Source organism: Harpia harpyja, chromosome Z (assembly GCF_026419915.1).
Source record: "Harpia harpyja isolate bHarHar1 chromosome Z, bHarHar1 primary haplotype, whole genome shotgun sequence".
NCBI classification, from domain to species: Eukaryota; Metazoa; Chordata; class Aves; order Accipitriformes; family Accipitridae; genus Harpia; species Harpia harpyja.
The window spans coordinates 22,672,299-22,689,752 of record NC_068969.1 but is presented as its reverse complement, the minus strand read 5'-3'; positions in this window follow the sequence as shown (position 1 = coordinate 22,689,752).

Genomic DNA, 17,454 nt, shown 5'->3' with positions numbered 1-17,454 from the left:
GAACAGAGCGATAAGAAATTCACTGTGACAATGATGCAATGTATATTGTTCTTCTACAGCGCACCAAATGTCCCTGCTGTCGGGCTGCACTGTCATTAGGGCAGTTTGCTGCTGTGATTGTGAATCTTAAAACATGTCTTTCCCTTTCCGTGCGAGACCACTCCTCTAAGATCTTACGCGTGCTAATGAAAGAATTAGGCTCAGCTATCGGGAATTAAGCAAAAATGTACTGGCACGTGTTCCTAGAAATACTGCTGAAAGAAAACGTCTTTTACAGAGCTGCTGCAATGCTTGCTGCAGGTATGAATATTGCAGAGCGTGCAGCCTGTCTCTAGTGGGCTGCTTGACCATGAAATTGCCCATGAAATGGGACTCTATTGTTTATCATGCTAATTAGTAACCCAAGGAGTTTATTTAAAGGTCACTAGAAAGCAGTGAGAAATATCATAGTGTGTTACTGGGAGAAAATTCAAGAAGCCATAGGGGGTTTGGATTATTTAGTAGAATATTATTCCTAATATTTAAGATAATTTGCGAGATGTGCATTAAATTAATAAGGGAGATGAAGGAATGTTTTAATATAACTTAGTGTGAAAATAGCCTTCAGAATTTATTTTATTCATAGATTTTTGCATCAAAGGTCCTATAATGATTACTTTTCAAACTTACAGGTTTTAATAGCAAAATAAGAAATAATAACTCCAAAGTTCCTTTGAAATACTTAATGAAATACTGTTCTTTAAAGCATTAGATGGCTTTCAAATGCCACTAGCACTTCAAAGAACAGTATTCTTTACAGTATGTCCATACAGTATTTCTATTCAGTTTTCTACACTGTGTACAGCTGGCTCGCTTTATGTAGCGCAGAAATATTTTCAGATAGGCAAAATCAAAGTGTTGTTATATTCCAACAAAACACTGGACTGAAAAACTGTACCGAGTACTCGATAGGGTTGAAGTTTAAATGCAAGTTAATTTGATGTTACAGAAAGGTTCCTTGGCCTTCCAGATTCCCAGACAAACTTAAAAAAAAAAAAAAATCGGTAGCTAACAGATGTAATTATTGTAGCTGTTCATTGCTTTATATGCCAGACCTCTGGAGGAGGAGCAGCACAGCAGGTTACTGGGTCACAAGCAAGTGAGAAAGAAAAATCCTTCATCAGAGTCAGGTCCAGTAGGGAGCAAGTAAGTCAAAGCTGGTTTTGTCTGTTGAGCAGAAGAATTGGAAATTAAGGTAGGATAACTTAAGCAGTCACCACCCCAGGTGGAGAAGGAAAGGAGAGGCTTTTCCTGCAAGCGCAGTCCAACAGGCTGACGGGCACGTGCCTGATGCACATGCATGAGAAGACTGACAGAGCCCCCTGATCCAAATGGGGTTTGTAGGAAAATACACAACTTTCCCCACAGACAAGAGATATATTCATGTCAAACCAAAGGTGCGTAAAAACAGGGGTTCCAACCTGGTGCGTGCCAAAGTGCCCCCCCTTAACAGATGTTGGAGAGAGAAAGAAGTTCCTCCTTGGATGCTGTAAAATAAAAGAGCAGGATTTGGCCCCTTCCAGCGGCCCCAGGGAGGCAGAGGGCAGCGCTGAACGGCGGCTGGGTTCACATGCTTGAATCCCATTACAGGAGGGCTACTAATTGTCAGTTCAAGCATGCAAAGGATTAACTGCCAGCAGGTGTCAAAGATAAGAAATTTCTCTCTGATCCGGGCAGGGGGTAACTATGTGTATTCTCCTGTATTGTTCTCTTCTTGCCATTGTTCGTTAGAACATAAAGTGAACCTCTATGTGAGGAAGTGGGATAAATAATTTTGCTGCTGTTAGAAAAGAAAAAAAAAGTGCAAGTCTTCAAAGGGGAAAAATTGTTAATTAGGAAATGACTACATGAAAAAATACAATTGTGGAGGCCAGACAGTTCTTAAAGCTAGCCTGTAGTTTTACAACCTGCCTGCAGCAAAGGGTTATACGTAACCCGCCCCAGCAATTTACTCGGGTTCCTCGCCTTGCATCGTCGGAAAATGAGTGGATTTAGGCAATTAGTAGAGCTGGTGATTGCCAGGGCCCTCCCGGTCGCCACCAGCTCCTCATCCGCTCGTGGCTGCCCTGTTCTCTCCGTCCTGGGGCGCAGGTCTCAGCCCGGGAGGTCGACGTGCGTTAGCCGGAGCCGGAGGTCCTGCCACCGGCACCGCTCCTCGCCGGGCTGCGGGAGGAGCAGGAGGCAACGCAGATCCTAACTCGGTGCTTTAGCGAAGGGGCTTGTCCCCGTGGAGAGCAAATGGAGCAGGATACTCTTTAGAAGGTGATTCCCCCACTGCCCCTGAGATCTAGATTGCCTTTTCTCTGTTGTCTTTGCAGAGACTGCGGGGAGAGCGGTTTCTGGAAGGGATTGAGGCAGGCAGGGCATTTTCTCCGCTCGCAAAGGGAACGAGCTTGCTTTCAGTGGGAGCATCCACGAAGGGAATTACTGCTGAGAAATAGCGCTCTGCAAATTCATGCTTTAGTTTGCTCTCCATCTGCGCAGACAAATCCTGATAAGGTCACTAATGAGCTAGCCGAAGGCATGAAGAAACTAATCAGAACAGTCTGGTACTAATTTGCAGTATTAAACCCAGCACCACAACAGGAACAGCCAAGTTAAAGAGGAACAGTTTAAAATCCAGCGACCCTTACGGATTCTTAGGACACATACAAAATACATCATTTCCATCATCATTTCAATATGTGAAAGAAAAGTCATGGCACCACTGTAATAATGGCAAAGCAAATGGAGCAGTCAGAAATAATTACCCACACGGTAAGTGCCAAAGTTGGCTGATGGGGCTGTTCCAGTACATGTGGCTTCTTTAAGGGAGTTTCTAATGCAATAGATGATGCCGCTAGATGTGGTTTCTTGATGTGGGGGAAAAAATGTTGGTACTTGGAGTCATAAACCAATGTGGCTTTAGGAGTTTTGCCATCACCCTCAAGAGGAGCTGAGGCACAATCATTAATTGGGAACCTCTATACAGCATTTAGATTGATGAAAATGGACAATGGACCTTTTGGGCTATATTTAAAAGAAAAAAAAAAAAAAAGCCCATTGCCTGTAGCCTCGCATGCCTTTGCAAGCATAAGGCTGCCAGCCCACACACCCCATAAAAAAAGCCAATGCTTTGTTTCACATTAGCACCCAACTTCTTGCCAAAGGAAACAGAAGCAGCAAGCCAGTCGTCTGAGTTTCTCTGTCTCTGATCTCCCAACAGGCCACTTCGGCTGAGTATCAAAAGCAAATGCCTGTAAGGAAGGACATTTATTCAGTGCAGAAGAAACACACTTCTTATGTGCATCTGCTGAACAGTAAGTCTTGACTAACCATCCAAGAAATGAGAGATCCCTGTGCTTTTTGCATGCCTTCTGTTAAAGAAAGGCTGTACATCTTTGATAGATTTAGAAAATAGAAACAATGCTCAAATAGTGTTTCATGTCATTCTCCAGTTTTCCTTCTTTTCTGTAAATGTCATTGTTAGTGCTTGTGAAAAGTCATTAGCAAGGAGTCCATTGTGTCCCAAGACAGGTTTTAATTATTTTCCCTGCACTAAACCAGTTTCTTAACAGTATTATGGAAACCTTTACGTTTTGATTTCAATCCTAAAGTAATTAAGGACAAATTATAGATCAATGCAACAACATTTCTCTTTACTTCTTTGTTCATTCTCTAAAAGAATGGTGCTTAGAGGAGGCACTCCCTTGAACAACTATGCTGAGCAAGATCTCAATCTCCTGAAATAGCAGAAACTTGCTGTTGGTCTTTGCTCAGTCTCTACATCTGTTTTGGACCATGTCAGTGATATCAGTAAAGTGAAGTAAAAGCAAACGTGATTAAGTGTAGAGGAAGCCATAAATGAGCATTTCTGATTTTGACAGCTGTCCTTGACATCATGCTTGTCAGTCCTCTGCAAGCCTAACTGAGTGATACCTCTAGTGGAAAGCTTGTGGAGTCCATTTTCCTGAGCAGTGGAAGAGGTAGCTTTCCATCTGTATAGGTTTATTTTCCTTTTTTGCAGTAAAGGGAACATACACTCAAGCAGAATTTGAAGTCTCCGGCAGAAAATTAGGCAGCAAGATCACATGAATGCAACTGGAGGAACTGTAAAGGCATAAGCAATGGATGGAATAGTAATGAGGGAGTTAGATAAAAGACAGGGAATATGTAGCACTTTGAAGAGTAAAAGATGAGCAAAGCAAAAAGTCCAGTGAATGTCCTGGTGACAGTATCCCAGCAACAATAAATTCTTCTTGTGATAGGGCAGGCTGAGAAAAAGCTGGGGACTGACAGTTTCCTAATCTCCTGCCAAAAAAACCTGGTCACTGGTACCACTGCATAATGTTCAGTGTAATGTGTAAAACTCATATAGGTATGTATGACTTTTATGCAGCAGCTACTGCCAAGAAAATTATTCAGAGAGATAGAAGTTGACAGACAGTACTGATGATCTGTGTTAGAGCTCTTTGAAGAGGTATCTCTCAGCTGCGAGAATTAATTTGACTTCCAGTTCAGGTGGAAGATGCTGACAAAGAAGTCGTATTGCTGCATGGGCAATTTTGGGGTTATGTTTTCTGCATAGAAGTGATGTTGGCCTCTTAGCTTATCTGCTACCAAGAAAAAGGAATGGGATGGCTGGTTGCCACATGGATCAGTTTATCAACGTAACAGGGTCTTATAGACTAAAATAAATGGGAATTTCCTGTGGATGAGCATCTGTGTGGCACTAAAAAGTATCAGATAGAAGAAGTTTTGCACATTTTTTGAGGAAAAGAAGAAATGAGGGTCACGCAGGTATACTTGGGTATTCTGACAGTGTAAGAAAAGAAAGTGATAAATAGTCAGATGTCTTAGAAAAGCCTGAGTGGAGGAATAATAGCCATCAGTAGTGAAAGACATTGAATTAGATGGATTCCCACTTCTAGAAAGTTCCTATGTTTATTACTGATGGCACTGAAATTTTATTTCTTTCCTTTTTGTACTCCTCCAGTGATCTGGTTAGTATTTCAACATGCAAAGGCAGGTGATGGAAGGATTCGGGAAGGAAAGTGAAAAACAACATAAAGGAGCTCAAACAGCATCTGTGCACTGGCAAGGAGTACAAAGAAATGTAGGAAGAACTGGAGATAATCCTAAATGACACAGAGTTTGTTTTCCTAGTTATCACTAAAACATGGTGGAAAGAGTCTCAGGAAATGGCAAGTCACTATTTCCACAGGCTTTCTGAATCCCTGAGCCTTTTTTCCCTTATCTAATATCTTAGACCTGATTTGAAAAGTACCTGAACACCAAGAGGTTCTGATTAGCATATAGAAAATGCACTGCTCCCCTATTCAAACTCTTGCACGTCTGTCGAATTGGAAAATTCTGCCTTGTATCCTCCGGTGAGAGATGCTGAAATGGGTGCAGTGGGTTCTCACAGGGAGAGGGAGGCAATGTGCAAGTGAGTAAGTATTTCAGAGATTGCTCCATGGTGAAATCGTCTCAGGCAATGAATCATTTTTGGACTTTCTAAAGGTCATTTTAAGTTCCCTTGAACTTTTAAAGTTGGCTATTTAATAAAATAAAAAGAAAGAAATATTAGTATAGATAACTGTCAGCCAGGTGAGATACCCTGAGAAATGCTCTGGCGGGTCATGCCACTTCAGCGACAGCTTTTGGGGAAGAGAGCAGTCAGCAGTGCTGCCTTCCCTGATGATCGTCTGAAACTGAAATACCGTCTGTCCCTCTTGCAGCATATTTAAGTGGAAGTTCATTGCCCCGCTGGGTGCCCGGATTTTATAACTGACCTCTGAGAAGTAACTAAGCCAATCTTCTGTCTCCACTTCTACAAATTAAAGCCCAAAGACTGGTAGTCTGGACTGGCCAAAGGCACCAACTTTTAGAGTGGATGAGACCAGGCTGGGACCTGCCCCTTCTTTTCTAGGACCCCCTTAGGGCAGCTCTGGGTGCTTTTAAAGTGATTCGTGGGGCTGATGAGGTGCTGTTGTGCTGATCATGGCTATTCTTGGATGTTTGGTCTTGGATGTTTGGTGCTCTGCAGGTACCAGGTCTTAAGCCCCCCGTGGTAGTGAAGGAGGAGCGGATGGAGGCTGTGCTTGGTGGCCTGGGAAATGGGAGACTCCCGTGATGGAGAAGGCTTCGGGCACCAGGAGGAAAGCTTCTGCTCCACCTGCAGATTTGCAGCTTGGGAATAGAGTCAGCGCCCTGGCAGCGGTGAGCACCCGAGCTGGCAGAGCCCAAGCCCCACACCAGGAGGGTCAGGGTCAGCAGCCAGACCGACACGGGTACCGCTGGAGGGAGCAAGGCAAAAAGCAGTACGCAGAAAGGTACCTACAAGTATGGGTTTACATGCATAAAAACCCCTGCGATTTAAAACAGCAGAATGATGTTGTCCTTTGTTGTTAGAATAATTTCAGTTCCAGGTATGTAGATTTTTTTTATTTTTTTCCTTCTTTTCAATCTGCAATCAGTGTTTGCCAGAAATGAGAAATGGATTGGTTTTTCAACGGTGCTGTGCTCCAGGTCAGCTTGATAACATGGGAAACGGCAGGCTAATGACAGTTTAACACCAATTAACAGACCACTTTATAATAGATTAGCATTCTGAGTCTGTTCAATTGATAATTACAATAATTAACTCTCTGAGCTTGCATGCACTTTTGAACAGAAATTTGGTACCTTTGTTTATGCTGAAGAAGGAAACGCGCAGAGCAGGCATGGATCATTTGAAGTGTTATAGTCAGTCAGGATCATAAGTGTACTAAATTTGGGCTTGCTGTTGAAATGTGTTTGCAGGTGACATCCTCCTAGGTGGAGGTGACTATATAAGTGACTGTTTCAGCCTTAGCTGAGCACAGCTGCAAGCAGAGACTGAGATTTAACAGGTTGCTGTGGTTCAGATAAGCTGTGAAAGGCATTTGTGCTGCAGAACAGCTCTCTTCATCCTTGCTTCAGGATCCCTGGTCTCAAACTGATGGATTTCCCACCTACTTAGGCCAGTTATTTTCAACATTTTGCATTCATAGCTGAAGCTGCTGATGCTTATAGTGAGACGCTCAAAAGAGCTCAACATCCAGAGTGACTGTGTCCTGAATTCTTTGGGAAAGCTCCGTTTGGTCTTGAGTTCTTCGGGAAACGCGAGTGCTGCTGCCGTACTGATTCCTGTAAATGGTTTATGGAAAGGTGCTGGCACCCACGCATGATGGTGGTTATCTATGGGACCGGAGGCAGGGCACGGAGAAGTCAGTAGGACAGACTTGCTGGCTCTGGGGACATGTCTCAGGTCTCTGGTCACATCGTCTCGGTGGGTTAATGGTTGCAAGATCTCCTTTGTAATTCTTGGGTTCCTGTTGACTTTATGCATCTCATTTAATTTCATTGACCTCTCTTAAATCCTGTGAAATCTCCTTATGAGAAATGCACAAGGTGAGTTCTATTTATAGTGGGGTTTTTTTTAATATTCAGGCAGTGGTCAGAGCTAACACAGCAGGGGGACCTTTGCAAATGTAGCCTGTTTGGGTATTTCTTCAGTCCTGCACAGATTAATAAAATAAACCATTTGGAGCAGGCAGCACCAACCCTGGAGAGCAGTGATCCAATTCCCACTTCCTCCAGAGGATGGATTTCGGTACCATTAAGGAGCCAGGATCTGTCCTGGCAATGGGGAAAAAGAGGTTTAAAAGAAAAACTGGATTTTTAGACTAAAGCGTACTGTTTGGATTGTGTGGCTGGATTGTTTTTGTCATGCCATGCTGTACCAGAATAATTGGACGTATGCACGATGCAGCAACAAGGCTGGGTGACGGTGGGTTTGTCAAGGAGCTGAACAAGACTCCTGAAAGCAGAGACTGCAGTTAAAAATTGTCATCATCTTCCTTTAACCCAGCAGAGCTCATGTCCCCCGTTCTTGACATTTCATAAAATCACACACGCAGTGAACATCGCTGTTCTCGCCTTGTTTGAAAACAATCTACGGAACAATAAGGAGGTGAAATCATAAAGATAAATGGCATTAACGATGCTACACTTGTAAATAAAAAAGCCTTGACTTTTCCCAGGAATGGCTCATGGGGTTTAAGTATTAGGAGGGACAACGCTGTGATCTGCACTGCCCCAGTGGCGTGTCCCTGCCTGTAGAAATCACAGCAGAGAAGATCACGCAGAAGAACATCCCTGTGGGATAAAGTCCTCAGGTGTGTCTGGGTACCGCATTGCCCAAGTGCTGCGAGTCCTTCGAGAGGAGGCTGGGGCAAGGCAGAGATGCTAAACCAGCTTTAGCTTGTTTAGCTCTCTTGCTTAAGCCTGACAGACTTGGGGGTGCAACTGGGGCCCCATAATAATGTTACAGCTCCCTGGAGGGTGGCAGGGCTGGCTACGGAGGAGGAAAAGCTGCCTTATCACAGGGGACTTTGAATAGATGGCTTGTACTTCTAGTACTAAAAGGTGCTCCGACTTTCTAACGTCTATAGATGAGATTCTTAAATTCATGAATCGTTCTGGAAGAATAGCACATTTGACAATCTCGACAGAAAAAGAGGGAGTTAGCATACAACACAACTTGGTCGCTAAGGGATTAAAGTAAAAAATCGATGACGTGTATATAGGGTGCCTTAAAACAGCCCATTTCATAAGGCTGAAAGCAATTTTGGCCTAAATCAGCTGGGAAAAAGAATTTGGCAGGAAAATGGGAGTAATTAGGAAAGTTGACTAGGAGTTCAAAATTCCTCAGTTGAGGAGGATAGCTGCTGCTTTGAGAAACCTCTGCCTTGTTCAGAAAATTAGAAATTTATTTCCCTTCCATGTTACCAAAGAAGAACTTTTTTTCTTCTCCCGCTTGTTACAGGGCATTCAGTTTTATCGCTTGCTGCTCAACAGAAGGTAAACGCTCTGCTGATCCACTTAAAATATAAATAAGTCGTGCAATGCACTCTGTGGGGCGTGGAACAGATGTTTGAGAGCACAGCTGCTAGCTGTCCTTATTGTTAGTCACTCACAGCTTTTTAGAGTCTAATATCTCTCTATGGTTATATTAAAGAACATTTTCTATCCCCAATGTGCCTTGGATGAGCTCTTCGGCTCGGGGTGTCTCTGCATTCCCTGGCCAGGGACATTCTGCCCTTGGCATTGCTGCCTGTCCTGGGGAGAAACCTGCTCCCCTTTGACTTTGATGTGTCTCACTGATTGAGGAGTCGGGTTGATGGGCTGTAAAAGGCACCACTTTTAGTTGTTGTCAGCAAAGAGGCTGATTGCTGACACAGGTGATAAAATGGTTAATGAAACGATGGGATCTTCAGAGAAGCATCAACTCTTCCCTCCCCAAAAGGAGATGGTGGGCCAGGTCCTCGGGTGAGCAAAGGCAGCAGAACTGCTGTGGATCAGGCTTGCAAGACACTAACTCTTGCGAATAATACCTTATTTGCTGCTTTCTGTGCCATATATCAAATATTACAATCGTTCTGGGTTTGTGTCCCGGTGAGTGTAAAAGGAGGACAGATTTCAGACCTCTCGAAGAGTCCTTGTCTGTGATTGAAAGCCTGCAGACAAGACTGTGTTTCTAACAAACGTCTTCATAATACTTAACATTCAATAGAGTAAAAGGAGAATAATGAGCACTGCAGCTATCCCAGGTTAGTAATTACCACCGTCATTATTAATTTTCCAGAGCAATCTGGTCAAATGAGTCATTATTATCTCAATTCCTTAGCCAGGGCTGATTGATTCTTTCTCCCTGTTGTGACTAATTTCATATAATGTCTGAGTACAATATAGAACTATAGAGCCAGTGTAATTCTAATGCAGAATAATTCTAAATAACCAAATCCCTTGCCTACAGCTCTGTTTAGATCTGATGCTTTATACTACTTAATTGAAATAAATACCCCAATCCTGTCACTCCCCACTCTCCATCACAGTCACCAGAGTTCCACTGGAGACAGGGATTTACATCAGCCTGGGATCTGGCCTGCGTGTTTCAATGTTATATCTGTGTTGGCACCGACCAGGAGCTTCACAGCACCTTGCAGAAGCAGCATGGCATAGTCTGAAAAAGGTGCTTGTAACCTTCAGCATTTCCTAATGTTCATTTCAACCATTTTCAAGGAAGGAATACGTTGGTTAGTCTGGTTGTGTGGCTTTTTTTTTTGGAGGAGAGGCTAAACGTGATGGTTTTCCAGCTCTGTTTCGTTAGCTCTCTGTCTGCAGTCGTCTGTCAGCAGACCTAAGTATGAAGAAGTTCACTGCAAGATAAGGAAAAGGATCTCCATGGGGATGGTAGTATGTTTCTTGCTTCTAAGGAAATGATAAGCTAGATGAGGTAGAACGATTACCTTTCCTTTAAAAAAATTGGAAACCCACTTCCTGCATTTTTCTTGAGCTGGAGGGAAGGAAGGGAGAAGGAGACAGCAGTTATTTTACAACTTTGACCTTTTTGTCTCCCAGACTTCAAACATGATCAGACTGGAGAGGGAAAAGAATAGACTATAAACTAGGAACAGCGAGCGGCAGGTCTGTAGGTGGTACACTTAGCATTGGACCTTTTTTTTTTTTTTTTTTTAGACTAGGAAGATATGATGGTTTAATCCTGAACCGACAGCCTAGAAATCTTTTTCTGCATTGGTAGGGAAGACTCACGTGCTGCTTTGGCAGTGCAAACAGCATGAGCAATGTGCCTCTCGCCCTGCCAGAACAGCCGGGCTCTGCAGGCACGGCTCAAACTCTGCAAGCAGCTCCCGAGCTAAATTTTACACGTATTCAGCAAGCGGGAATGGGGCCAGCAGGCCGGGTTTTCGTGCCTGAGCTCTGCTATGTGCAAAGCAGCGGAGAGGCTGTTGGCTTCATCCTGCGTGCCGAGTGACCTTTATTCCTGGCCCTGCTTGGAGAGGAGGGATGAGAAGCTCCGTGTCGCTGCTCTCGGCGTGTCTCGGCTTTGCGTTCCTAAAACCAGCCCCTTCTCCAGCCGCAGGTGCGTCCCGGTGCCAGGCTGGCTCGTGTCTGCACTGACATTTAAGGATACCCGTGTAGGTTGCTCTGGACTGGATTGGGGGAATTAAAAATATTGAAGTGGACAGGAAATAAATGAGGAGAGGTCTTGCGACATTTCAGTATCTTGGCCATGCAGCACTCATTTATTTCTGCTGGTTATTTACTGAGACAGTTCCACTTCAGTCCGTTACTGCTGAATTAAAAAAATATGCTTTCACAGCCTGTGAAAGCCGTGCCGTCCTCGGGGCTCGCGTGGTCTCTGGAGACGTTGTGTTTCACTCCTCATCCCAGCCCCGTCCTTGTTTTTGCCCCAGGTACAGACAGCCCTGCGCCATCTTCTTCCCTAACGGGGTGTATCCTGTCCTATTCCTCAAGGTGCATTGCATAAAAGCTGTAAAATGTATATTAAAATTTTATGATTTCCAGATTTTAATAGGAATACTTCATAATATTAGTGCTGCCTTCTTGGAAACATGTCTCTATGGTAAATTTCTGCTTTTTCTGATGTTCCTCCCAGCCATACAGATTCAGTTGGCAAGAAGAAACTAAGGTGATAGTTTTACATACTATTTTTTCTTATTTGCAGTAACTAATAATAACCTGTTTATAGTAATTATCACCCAAGATGTTTACTAGTTTTGAGATGCTGAAATTAAAGCAAAGCAAACCTTGAACTAATTAGAGGGACCTTTTGGGCACGCAGAGTCCACTGCTGAAGTCAGCAGTGGTACCTTCTCTGTTTGCAAAAGACGAGCACAAAGCTGGTGTAGCAGTCGTTGTCCCAGAGCAGGAGCTGACTTATGTCTAAACCTCTCCTGCCTCCAAGCATATGAACAGTTCAGCTGAAATCAATGAAAAGAAAGTATGCTTAAAGGTTATGTTTATAGGGACAACAGGCTGAGGCTTGTAGTAACCTGGCTCAGTAAAAAAAAACCACCCCAAAACCAGTTGTTGTATTTCAACAATCTGAATATAAGTTAAAGTAAATGCAACTTCTTGCATACAACCAAGCTTAGAGATAAATTTCCATGTTTTTATAATAAATGTTACTTTATGGCAATCACCATATGCTACCTCTAGTCCTGTTTTGAGTATAAATCATAACAAGTGTGTATCCTAAAATGCTTTATTGTCTTTTTATGGCCACATGAGGCTGCTGTTCCTTCTATTTGTGATTAATTTTTTTAATGGTTCCCCCTAGAACCTAAAAAATAATTAAAACTAATGAATACTCCGCAGTGACAGTAAAGGAATGAGCATATTGCATCTATTCTCACTTCCCAGATCTGATCAAAAGCAAGTGTCGAGCTGTGAAGTTGTGACACTGACATTTTGTACTGAGCTTCCGACCACCTCCTGAGACCAAACGATGACTTTGGGGAAGATCATGAATTAGAGTTTTCATTGTTTCACAGGAATAGTGCTGAGAGGGTAGAATTAAAATTAGTTGAAGTCACAATGTTAATTTCTTGCTGGAGTCATCTTAAGAAATTAACCTAAAGTGTAAAAGACTTTAAGACAAACAGCTTTTTTTTTTTTTTTTTTTTTCCTTTGTCCTCGCCCCTGGCTTCAAGGTGTTATATATTCTATGTACTAGGGCTGGCCAGACAATTTGTTTCAACCAAATCTTGTTGAGAGTGCAGCCCCTTTTTATTTAAAAACCTGCCAGACATACGCACGTTTGTATATCCAGGTTGGTGTAACGTGCCCAGGGAGCTGCGGCTCACCCCCACCCTCTGACAGCCCTGCCCTGTCAGAGCATCTCCGGTGCTACAATTAATGGGAACCTGGACTCAAAATCCAGAGCTGTGACTCAAAGCAAGAATGCTGCCTCATAAACATGGTTCTTATCTGCCCTCCAGAAACATGTGGGTTTTTTGGTTTTGTTTTTGGGTTTTTTTCCTCCAGTGCACTTGGCCTTTGAGCTTATGCATGTGTTTTGCATGGGAGCACAGCCAGCTTTTAGCATTTCTTAAAAACCTCCAAAAATTCACTTCTCAAAACTAATATTTATCTGTAAAGGATGTAATTAAAGTGTGTGGAGGGGGTGTTGCTGTGCATATATCTGCCACTCTCTGGACTTCCTGCAGCTCACAGTGCCTTTGAAATGAAACTTAAGGGGAATAATTGACAACAAAGTGCTAGACGGGGGTTAAAGTGTCATTACTGCAGGAGGAAACCTTCAAAGTTCCTATTCAGTGGGGGACTGGCCAGGGCTGCAGCCCACGGGGACTGATGAAAAGCAAGCTCCCCAGCCAGCAATTTGCATGCTGTCACCTACCTTCTTTCATTCATATATATGCATGCACGTGAGCACACAGGGGTTTGAATTTATTGTGAATTTTGCATGTCTGTTTTGCAGGCCAGGAGCGACATTGGCTTCCCCAAACTATCTCCTCCTTCTTCGTGCTGGAGCAGACCTGCAGCCACGCAGTGGAGCAGGATCTGGGCTCTGCAGCACCAACCTTTCTGGCCACTAGACTTCTTGGCCAGTTACCAGGTACATCAATAAATACTGTTCTTCTACTAGAACAGGTTTAATTACAAAAATGAGCCAATAATGGATAATAAGAAAGTATCATCATCTGCATAACTGCTGGGCAAATAAGTTACCCTACATTTAAGAAGTCAGTGGTAGAGCCATCGAATTGAATCCCAGCCTTCTGAATTCCAGTTTGACATCTTAAGCTTGACACCATTGCTTACTCTTTTATGCCTTATGTTGGTTCATTTCTGGTTATAAGAATTTTAACTATTTAAGTCAACTTGCTTTACAAGCCAGACAAAAAGAGGGCTTTAGGAAAGCACTCTTTATTTCCAAAGGTATTTGTTAATTGATTCCGAAGGGAGAACCAGTTGTAGTCAAAAACCAGAAAGGTATAAGAAAAAAGGGTCATTGAAGTCAATGTCAAGATACTGCCAGGTGGTCAAATGTTACTGTCCTGACTCCTTTTTAAAAAAAAACTTTGATGACCATAAAGTTGCCATTTTCTGTACTAGGTTCTCTGTGAGCTTCCCTCCGTACAGTTATACAGTATCATGAGTTAAAGTGAACCAAATCTAAACTGTTGTGGCATATAAAAACAGCAAACAAAGGAAGGCAGCTTTTTTCCCTAACCCCCTGAGATTTATTCTGACAGTTTGCAACTAGATGAAATGGATAGTGGAAGTCCCTTGTCACAATAACTCAGTTTAAATGTATTGTCAGATTAATAGACTCAGTTATCCACTCTTCCAAGGAGAAAAATGACTTGTGGTTTCAAATCATGCCCTTGCTCATGGCATCCCATCAAATTAACCAAACAGGCCAAATTTAGACTCCCAGCAGAGGCCAGCCATTTTATGCGTTGTGTCATAAAAATGAGTTTATTCCTTTATTTTTAATGCCGGCCAAACGACTTCCAATTGCCACAACAACATCTGTTGGTGACTGCGCGGCCGATCGTGGGGACAAAGCCCCGGTACGGCGGCGGTCCCGCGCAACCCCGCTGGCTTGGCCTCGGCTTGTGGCGGGCATCGGGAGGTGGGGATGCCGGCGGGACCATCCACGTCCTTCTCCCCGTGCCCGGGGAGGTCAGTCCCGCGTGTTCTTGCCCCATCCCTCCGCGGCAGCGCGTGGGCCCTCAGCGCAGCCGAGCGCCCAAATGAAGGCACGGGAGCCAGCTGATGGAACTACGGCTTAAAACGCGTAAAAGGGCTGCGAGGCTGCATTTTCTGCTGCCTTAGGCTGATACGGAGGAGCGGGAGTTTACAGCGGGTGGAAACACGGCTTGCTGACTTTCTGTGGAGTTTGTAAAGCATTCTGGACGATTTACCGCAGCCAGCTCATAAAAATACCTGCGGGAAGGCTCTCCTCGTCCTGCCGGCTCCAGGGAGAGAGCGCGTTAGACCATGTCTATTTGTACCTCTCTTGTCCTTTCACTAAACCATCTCACGAGATAATTTCACTCTCTTTGCAAGGTCACGAGTTGGCTCAGCATCAGACACAAAAGCCCTCACTGGGATGTGTCCAGGTTGGGCATTCACAGGCTGTAGGAGCTACAGCACACCATTCAGGGAAAGGACAATTCCAGTATAAACGAAGGAGCCCCTTTTCCAAAGTGGGAGCCCTTTGTGGCAGTGGGACTGGGACCAGCAGTGCCATTGGTGGCTGGGGCTGCCCCGGCTCCAGCAGTCTCTTATTGCACAGCACAGGGGCTACGTGCCTGCACGGCTGCTGTTGCAGCTTTATTTGGGGTCAGTCAGGGGTTTTGGGGGGAGTTTTGAGATTCTGGTTTGCGTGTTGTCAAAAAACAAATCTGAATTTGCAGCCCATCCGTCTGCCGCATGTGGTGCTGCGTTTAAGAAGCAGGGTCGTTTATTAACGCATGTGGAGTGAATTATCCCGGTTTACATCTGGAGAGTGGCAAATGTTGGATTTAATAGCTGTAAGCTCCTCTGATCTGCAATCACTGTCTGCTGGATTTTTTGATCTGACAAAGCATTGTGTGCAGTACTGCAAGGATCCTTCCCCAGCCTCTCCAGGGGAATCCTGCTGTCAGGCTGCAAATGTACGGTGCATGAAATGTGTAATTTTGAAGTCTAAACCTCTGAGAGCTCACGACACTCTGAGGCAGCAGTTTACCTTCAAAGTGGCCTCTCTGCCTGTACTTACCACCTCTTGTGATTTACCACTACTGCTCACATTTCCTCCACAGAAAGTCATAAGGTTTGCTTTCTAAAAAATCTCATCTTCTTCTCTTAATTAGGCATTTTCACACAATGAACCATATGGGAGTCAATGAAAAAGGTGTCAATGTGCAGCGCAGCCTGGCCCTGTGGATGCTGATTGATAAAGCTGGTGGATGGGTAAATCATCAGCTTTGAAGACTGGATTTTCTTCCAAAACCATCGAATAAATAAGACAAGCAGAACTAAACGGCAGGGAGGATGTGTGGCGCGGCTCCTTCCCCACGTTACCAGAGGTTGCTCAGGTCAGTGGGGTTTCCATCTCAGCATTTTCCTTCTTTCTGATTTTTTTAAGCCTATTTTTACTAATTGCCCCCTAAATATGGCTGCATGTAAGTGGTTGCCCCTGAGAGGGTGAAATAATGCCCAGCTCGGTGCCTGAGCATGAAGTCAGTCAGTCCGCTTATCTCTTTTGCACTAGTTGTGTATAAACCACTTCATACAGAAAGGTGATGAGACACAATTTCATAAATAAAAGTTCATAAGGGGTGACAGTTTTAAACTAAAAGAGAGTAGATTCAGACTAGATATAAAGAAGAAATTTTGTACAATGAGGGTGGGGAAACGCTGGCACAGGTGGCAGATGCCCCATCCCTGGAAACATTCAAGGGCAGGTTGGATGGGGCTCTGAGCAACCTGGTCTAGTTGAAGATGTCCCTGCTCATTGCTGGGGGGTTGGATGTGAGAGACTGAAAGAGTTAATGTCTCAAACATTGTGGTGGGGCAAGTTCTGCTTAAAGACAAACCCTGCACAGCAAGGAGCCAAGGTGAAAAGCCCATCAGCTCAGACATCAGCAACAGGAGGGGGAGGGCGTGCTGGAGGGTGCTCAGCTCCCCGTTCTGATAAGCTGTTCTGATACAAAGATCAAACAATGGCAGTGTCTGGAGGGAAGGAGAACTTACTCCACAAAGGACCCCCAAGCCCAAAGGCTCACAAACTGCTCATTAACCTGACGAGTTCGGGTGCCCGCCCGAAGGAGGGGCAAGGATGATAAAAGGACACAAACTGAAGGCCTGGGCGCGCAAGCCCACCGGGACTGGACCAACGCTGGACCCAGGACCGGTGAAATCTTTATCTCTTCCTTTTTCTCTCTCTGTCATCTTCTCTCTTTCCTTTTCCTTTTCCACAATCCCTACACCTCATCCATTTCAAGACATAAACCGTTGACCAAGTCTGAGACTAAGAGTGGATCCAGCCGCCCCTGGACCTTCTCTGGGGAGGAGTCTGGAAAGCAAGGGGGTCTGCTCTGAACCTCCTGACTCAACGGGAGGGATCTCCTTATTCCCTGAAGCAATGTATATGGTTACCCTGGGTTACACGGTTTACAGAAGTAGTCTTATGCCAATTCCTGTTGTGAGAAACCCTGCCACCTACTACCACGCCTCCCCAGTTCAGTTTGCTTTTGTCATGAATAAAATCTTTAACTGATTGTTTGGTGTTGTTTCACCTTAATTTAGCCTGAGGGGATTTTGAATTAAACACGACTCCCTGGTCTGTCCAGCCTGGGTCGTGACATTGGACTAGATGACCTTTAAAGGTCCCTTCCAACCCAAACTGTTCTGATTCCATGATAAATCATGGGAATTTTTAACTAGCTTAGCCTTTGCTCTTGCAGTCTTACCTTTCCTTTCCTGTTTCCCATCATAGCTGATGTGCTGGCCCTCCTCTTTCTTCTGCTTCCCTCGAAGCCTTCATCTTCCATTTTGTCTTGTCTTTGC